At 34.6% G+C, this 8,427-nt stretch overlaps 1 long non-coding RNA gene across 1 annotated transcript; it reads left to right on the top strand.

The window, feature by feature from the left end:
• The first annotated feature begins 233 nt into the window (after positions 1-233).
• Positions 234-1,265, top strand: LOC113081397 (uncharacterized). Its single transcript, XR_003282174.1, has 3 exons — positions 234-292; positions 977-1,073; positions 1,214-1,265. It is a non-coding gene; the product is annotated as an uncharacterized LOC113081397 (long non-coding RNA).
• The last annotated feature ends 7,162 nt before the right edge of the window (positions 1,266-8,427 follow it).

Genomic DNA, 8,427 nt, shown 5'->3' with positions numbered 1-8,427 from the left:
CTTCAACTCCACGCTCCCAATGCTGATATTGAAGAAGCTGTCAAGGGGGCTGAACAAGTCCTTCAAAATATCATCCCTTCACAGGTAATGTTGAAGACTTTTAGTTATAACTGATTTGATTTAATGAACGCATCCTTATATTATGTGTTAATCAATATTTTGGTCACAGATCATTTTAACACACTGTCTCAACATGTTTATATTTCAGGAAGGCCTGTCATGAGATTTGAATTTGACCATCTTGTGCATTTATGAAGAAGACCAAAAGCTGCAAAGGCAAACACTTCCAATGGTACGTCTGTGCGTCTGAGCACCTTGACTGAACCTTACTGCAGATACATTTTTCTCAGCATTTGATGTTTCTTATATTTTGGTTCACATAGCCCATCAGGAAGAACAGTCAACAAAGAGCATGTTGTAGTAATAATAATTCATACAATAATCATATTATCATATTATGAATTCTATGGTGATTTTACTGAACACATCTGTCTTCGAAGCAAGAGAATGGAAATCCTAGTTTAACTTTTCAAGTGCTACAAATCAGATCTTCAATGAATTTGGGCAAATCAGAATCACTTAAAGCTGTTTCACACAAAGAAACAATAACTATAATGAGAAGTATTTTAGCATCCACACCAACAGACAATACTGTTCTCTTAAATCTCTTAAATGTTCCTCTCATTCTGTTAAATTTATACACAAAATTCTGCCTTTCTCTGCCTTTCACTTCATCTTTATCCTGTACTCCCTCACTCACACATTCTTTTATGTTCTGTTTTAAGGTAGAAACTGAGAGTTTGCATGATGGCATTTTCTCAGACGCTAAATCTGATGTGTACAGATTAACTCAGGAGCCTACTAGAGTTGCCAGGGAACTTGAGCTTGAAGTATATAATTATAACTGCTTTATTTATATTTTTAAACAACAATAATGATTAAACATGGGGTCAATAAATATTTTCTTGTTTTACAGCTGAAGACCAGAAACGCAAAGAAAATCAGTCAAACCAGTCCTAAAGAAATGAGGAGTGAACATGGACTTCTTGTGCCCCGAAAGAAAAGACAGAAAGGTGAAAAGTTTCAACATTTCCATTTGTATATCTGAATTCAATGCAGTTATGTGTGGTACAACATTGTTGTTGATCTCTCAAAAGACTTTTCAAGTCCGCAGTTATAGTTTTTCACATATACATCTTTTTATACCTCCTAGAATGAGCAAATCAGCTGTGCATCATCTCTGTGATTTGGGAAGGAAATGACTGAATATGGTGAGTCCTGACACCTGCACCTGTATTCACCAACACTATTACTCTAGAATGGTTATTGCTGTTATTGCTGACTTATTGTTTTGTCTGTTTGTTTGAATTAAGATGAAGCCAGTGGATGAAATATCAATTGAATGGCCACCGAGTGCATCACTGCTACCTGAACCCATCAGTTATCTGCTGTGAAGACTGCATTCACAAACCACTCTACTGTGACAGCTCAGATGTTACGGCCCGTAAAAGTAAACATCACAGCTAAACAAACGAGAGCTAGTTGTGGTGGGATTCTTTTGGCCAATATCCCCAACAAGAATCAATGTTAAGTCCAGTGCACTAATTATAAATAAAAGTACTATATATTGTTTATTGATTTACCATACCCTAAATACATGTTTTGTCCCTCCAGGACATCTAGACCAGGTGGAGTGTGAGGAGGACCGTCAGAGACTCCAGCCACCCGAGCCATGGATTGCTCTCACTGTTACCATCAGACAGACGTTATCACAGAACCTACACCAGCAGACAGTGAGACAAGTTCCTTTCACAGGCAATCAGACTGAACTGAACTCATACCAGTAAAACCATACACACACCACCAACCTCATATGCCCTGCACTCTTGACTCAATATTATTATGCACCCTGGCATTCTGTTTGCACAAAATCATACCGTGCTGCACTGCAGAGATGTATGTGTACTGTGATTATTATTGTTTTTAAATTCATGCTCTCTCTATAGCATAATTTTAACATATATTGTTCTCTACCTGTATTGAGTCCCTTATATATGTGTGTTGCATATATATATATATATATATATATATATATATATATATATATATATTCAGAATTTGTATTTCATATATATTCATTAATTAATTCATTTGTCATCCATACTGTCACGCTGCTGTCTGCACCCAAGACTTTCACCACCTGTATACTTGTGTTCATTGTATTGTGACAATAAAGACATTTGATTTAAATTAGTTACATGTCTTTTGTTCATCAGTTGTGCTTTAGGGTGCTGCATAACAACTGCAAAAAAAAATTATGACATGGAAGATTATGATATGTCCAGGACATGGACAAGCAAGAAGAGGAAGAAAAGCAGGAGAGCTCTAGAAACTTGATGTGATTCTTTGGTGCTCAAGACATGTCACCATGCATGCATTTGCATGGCTTCATCTGATTAGAAAACATGGGTTTTAACATAACCCATTTTAAATATTGTTAAAAATTGTATATCATTTGTCTTAATACACTACTTTAGTTGTCTTTATGTTGTATCCTCCAGTAAAGTACTGCACATGGTGTTGGATAATAAAGTTGGGTGAATATTCTATATTAAGAATGGTGTTTGGTAAATACACCATTTACTTTTGTAAACAAAAGATAAATGTGTTTTAATTAAGAAATGAACATTTGGTTACATTAATGTCATTCAGTTAGATGAAGGGCAGGCTGAAAGCTGCATTAGAAGATACTGCATGGACTATAATGCTGCAGGAATTTCATGCACAACTGAAGGTGATGTACAAGGGAAAGATCAACATGAATCCAGTACTGTATAATAAGCAAGATGAGCATGCACATTACTGATGTTTAGTACCCGAGGAGGACAAATATGAGGAGTATTTTACACAGAAACACAAATTAGCTCTTAATATTATGATTCTTTGCATTGCATTAAATATTGTATGGCTTTGCACTATAAACTACACACTCTCTGTACCTTGTCTTACTGAATGACACATCGACATTGTGTGAAAGTACAATGAAGTGTCACAGTATGTATTGGTTGTTTAAATTGGTGTCTTTGTTTACTTTCAATACGGTATTCTTGCACCTAATGTAATTAAATATTTGGAGCCTATTCCAAATAGGCACTGATGTATATTTTTGTGGTTCTATTCTTATTCTAAGATAAACATGACTTACAACTTACATATTGGCAAGTTGTTGAAAAGGCAATTAAAAAAATATGACTCAGCACAGTCTGTTGTCCATGATGAAAAGGTATGTGTATGTTTTACTGCCCTTCCATCTTCAAGGGCCCAGTAGAGTCCCCTAGAAGAGCAAAAAAAAAATTAAATTTCAAATGGCTGTAAATCAAAGTCTGATTATAGTGTCAAAGAAAAAAATGGCAGGACAACTACTTATGCTATGCTAATTAAATAATGTTGGACAGAGTTTTCAAACATATATGGAAAGGTGGTATAAAGGTGTTTAAAAAAGTGCACTTAGTAAAATATCGAATTTCAGCCTGCCTCTTAAATATGTCATTAATGTTTACACAATGAACATGTTTAGATGACCCTTTGTTAAAAAAAGATTGCATTTTCCCATTTTTTTATTATTAAACATTTTAAACTACATTACCCATACACCTCTGCCATTCTATCGTTTAAACGCGAGAAATATTAGCGCTGGTATTTGTAGTTTATTGGAGTTGTGCTTAGGGTTAGGATTACGATCTCGGTAAAGAGGTAATTTATCACGACACAGCAACACTGCATTGTTAACTGAAGGTGTTACTGACGTAATAATTACAGCCAAAACGGACTTTGCAACATTAAGCGGTTTTTAATTTGGGTTAAAAGATAGTCCAATCACAGCGAGCTCTGCGAGAGCCAAGGGAACGTCAAAGCCAATGGCAACCCAGTTGAGCAGATGCGTCACACTAACTTGTACATATATGGTCATTTATGCCGGGAGCTTCCGGGTTCATGTAGTGAATGGACAGAAGCTGCAGTTACCCTGATGAAGCAAGAAATTTGTTGATTAAAGGTGTTATTTTGTTTTGTTTTCAACGAAGGCATAATGAGTCCCATTGTATTGAATAGGCTACATTGCTCACACTAATATTAATGTACAATACTTAAACTCCAAAGTTTACATATACTGTGTGAAAAATAAATGTCAAAATGTTTCATTTGCTTAAAAACACCTCTGAAGATTATTTAAACACAGTATTTTTCTACTATTCAATTTTCCTTCTGTAATATTTACAATGTATTTATAGTGTATTAAAGGTAAACAATTAATCACATCTACGTTTCCTTGAAATGGACCCTAAAAACTTGCCATTCTTAGATCTACCAGTTGAACTATAGGAATAGAAAACAAACAAACAAAAAACATCATGAATCACTCATTGTCTAGTCATTTTACAGTGTTTATTGATATGTCAAACTTTTCCCATGTAAACATAGTGCCCAGAACAGTCTCTCTCCAGTTTATTGCACTATGAAAAAAAATAAAATAAAGTTGATAAAAAAAAAAAAAATGCATAGAGGTAACTAAGCGAAAACAAACAAAATTGCAACAGAAACTCCCTTCAAAAAACATAAGTTCAATATTCAAAAATAAAAAGGGAATTTGTTTACAGAAATCCTGGCAAAAGATGCCAAAGAATAATCAAGGCTACTGTTGAAAATATATTATTTTCTTACCTTTATCAAACAAATAGGCAAAAATGATTAAGAACAATGCTTCAATATTTTACAATTATCACCTTTAAAAATATATATCCTGTAATCATTGTTTGCTTCTATTGTGAATAAATGCAAATCAAACAAATGGTTAATAATAATTATTATTATTTGTATATATATATATGTGTGTGTGTGTGTGTGTGTGTATATAGTGAGAATGACAGGAGTGCTTATAGTAGAGATGGGAGTGATGAATGTAGAGGAAAAATTAATACAAGAATAAATGCTAAGACTGGAGGTTAGCAGTAAAGGACTGAGAGCATATGTGTCACACAAGAGAGGAAGATCTGGAAGCTTTTGAATGGGCTGATATTGTGAAGAGCTGTTGAAGAATGATTAAGTAATCTGTGAGAAGTCCTGCAAGAAGAAACAAAGAGAATTTATTACATGATGAACAACAAAAACACTGACAACAACAAATGGCAGAATAAAACACACTGTAACTGCAGTGTGCATAGCAGTATTTGTACAGTGTTGTCTGTTGGTGTGGATGCTAAAATACTTCTCATTATAGTTATTGTTCTTTGTGTGAACAGCTTTAAGTGATCTGATTTGCCCAAATTCACTGAAGATCTGATTTGTAGCACTTGAAAAGTTAAACTAGGATTTCCATTTTCTTGCTTCTAAGACCGAAGTGTTCAGTAAAATCACCATAGAAAGAAAGGCAGACTATGAGGTGTGGACAGATATCATGTACTGTTGAAACAGGAAGAGACGACACCAATTTGAAAAGAATAATAAAGAATACAATGGACTTAAATAAACTTCATGATATAAGCACTCTTACAATGGGCACAATCTGATGGGAGCTGTGGTAATGGCCAATAACAGCAGTAGGAGTAAAAGTTGTAGAATTTTGTACAAGTATGCTTGTACAAAATAATATGATTATTGTATGAATTATTACTACTACAACATGCTCTTTGTTGACTGTTCTTCCTGATGGGCTATGTGAACCAAAATATAAGAAACATCAAATGCTGAGAAAAATGTATCTGCAGTAAGGTTCAGTCAAGGTGCTCAGACGCACAGACGTACCATTGGAAGTGTTTGCCTTTGCAGCTTTTGGTCTTCTTCATAAATGCACAAGATGGTCAAATTCAAATCTCATGACAGGCCTTCCTGAAATATAAACATGTTGAGACAGTGTGTTAAAATGATCTGTGACCAAAATATTTGATTAACACATAATATAAGGATGCGTTCATTAAATCAAATCAGTTATAACTAAAAGTCTTCAACATTACCTGTGAAGGGATGATATTTTGAAGGACTTGTTCAGCCCCCTTGACAGCTTCTTCAATATCAGCATTGGGAGCGTGGAGTTGAAGTTCCCTGTTAATTCTAGCAGAGCGAGAGAGAGAGAGAGAGAGAGAGAGAGAGACTTTACAAGAGATGGCTTCTAGATCTGCTGGATTACAGGTTGTTGTGGAGTATGTAATCCGACGTAACTGCAAGACAGAAAAAACACTGAATTACAATTACTTCACAAAAAGATATTAAAGGTGTGGCAAACTTAGTGGTTACTGTGCTTTACAAATAGTGTAGAGTAAAAACACAATTACTGTGGTAAAATCCTGGTAAGTGTTGTAGTTATTGTGTATTAGTTATTGGTTATTGTGCGTTAGTAACTACAGATATCAGAGTAAAACTACGGTTACTATGGTAAACCCATAGTAAATGTTGTGGTTATTGTGCGTTAGTAACTACAAATACCAGAGTAAAACTACGGTTACTATGGTAAACCCATAGTAAATGTTGTGGTTATTGTGCGTTAGTAACTACAAATACCAGAGTAAAACTACGGTTACTATGGTAAACCCATAGTAAATGTTGTGGTTATTGTGCGTTAGTAACTACAGATACCAGAGTAAAACTACGGTTACTATGGTAAACCCATAGTAAATGTTGTGGTTATTGTGCGTTAGTAACTACAAATACCAGAGTAAAACTACGGTTACTATGGTAAACTCATAGTAAATGTTGTGGTTATTGTGCGTTAGTAACTACAGATACCAGAGTAAAACTACGGTTACTATGGTAAACTCATAGTAAATGTTGTGGTTATTGTGCGTTAGTAACTACAGATACCAGAGTAAAACTACGGTTACTATGGTAAACCCATAGTAAATGTTGTGGTTATTGTGCGTTAGTAACTACAAATACCAGAGTAAAACTACGGTTACTATGGTAAACTCATAGTAAATGTTGTGGTTATTGTGCGTTAGTAACTACAGATACCAGAGTAAAACTACGGTTACTATGGTAAACCCATAGTAAATGTTGTGGTTATTGTGCGTTAGTAACTACAAATACCAGAGTAAAACTACGGTTACTATGGTAAACCCATAGTAAATGTTGTGGTTATTGTGCGTTAGTAACTACAAATACCAGAGTAAAACTACGGTTACTATGGTAAACTCATAGTAAATGTTGTGGTTATTGTGCGTTAGTAACTACAAATACCAGAGTAAAACTACGGTTACTATGGTAAACCCATAGTAAATGTTGTGGTTATTGTGCGTTAGTAACTACAGATACCAGAGTAAAACTACGGTTACTATGGTAAACCCATAGTAAATGTTGTGGTTATTGTGCGTTAGTAACTACAGATACCAGAGTAAAACTACGGTTACTATGGTAAACACATAGTAAAACTACAAATACCAGAGTAAAACTACGGTTACTATGGTAAACTCATAGTAAATGTTGTGGTTATTGTGTGTTAGTAATTACAAATACCAGAGTAAAACTACGGTTACTATGGTAAACTCATAGTAAATGTTGTTGTTATTGTGTGTTAGTAATTACAAATACCAGAGTAAAACTACGGTTACTATGGTAAACTCATAGTAAATGTTGTGGTTATTGTGCGTTAGTAATTACAGATACCAGAGTAAAACTACGGTTACTATGGTAAACCCATAGTAAATGTTGTGGTTATTGTGCGTTAGTAACTACAGATACCAGAGTAAAACTACGGTTACTATGGTAAACCCATAGTAAATGTTGTGGTTATTGTGCGTTAGTAACTACAAATACCAGAGTAAAACTACGGTTACTATGGTAAACTCATAGTAAATGTTGTGGTTATTGTGCGTTAGTAACTACAGATACCAGAGTAAAACTACGGTTACTATGGTAAACTCATAGTAAATGTTGTGGTTATTGTGCGTTAGTAACTACAGATACCAGAGTAAAACTACGGTTACTATGGTAAACTCATAGTAAATGTTGTGGTTATTGTGCGTTAGTAACTACAGATACCAGAGTAAAACTACGGTTACTATGGTAAACTCATAGTAAATGTTGTGGTTATTGTGCGTTAGTAACTACAAATACCAGAGTAAAACTACGGTTACTATGGTAAACCCATAGTAAATGTTGTGGTTATTGTGCGTTAGTAACTACAGATACCAGAGTAAAACTACGGTTACTATGGTAAACCCATAGTAAATGTTGTGGTTATTGTGCGTTAGTAACTACAGATACCAGAGTAAAACTACGGTTACTATGGTAAACTCATAGTAAATGTTGTGGTTATTGTGCGTTAGTAACTACAGATACCAGAGTAAAACTACGGTTACTATGGTAAACTCATAGTAAATGTTGTGGTTATTGTGCGTTAGTAACTACAAATACCAGAGTAAAACTACGGTTACTATG

The sequence above is a fragment of the Carassius auratus genome, unplaced genomic scaffold (genome assembly GCF_003368295.1).
Source record: "Carassius auratus strain Wakin unplaced genomic scaffold, ASM336829v1 scaf_tig00034106, whole genome shotgun sequence".
In the NCBI taxonomy this organism is placed as follows: domain Eukaryota; kingdom Metazoa; phylum Chordata; class Actinopteri; order Cypriniformes; family Cyprinidae; genus Carassius; species Carassius auratus.
The sequence above is the reverse complement of the archived record's forward strand: the minus strand, read 5'-3'. Positions and strand labels throughout refer to the sequence as shown.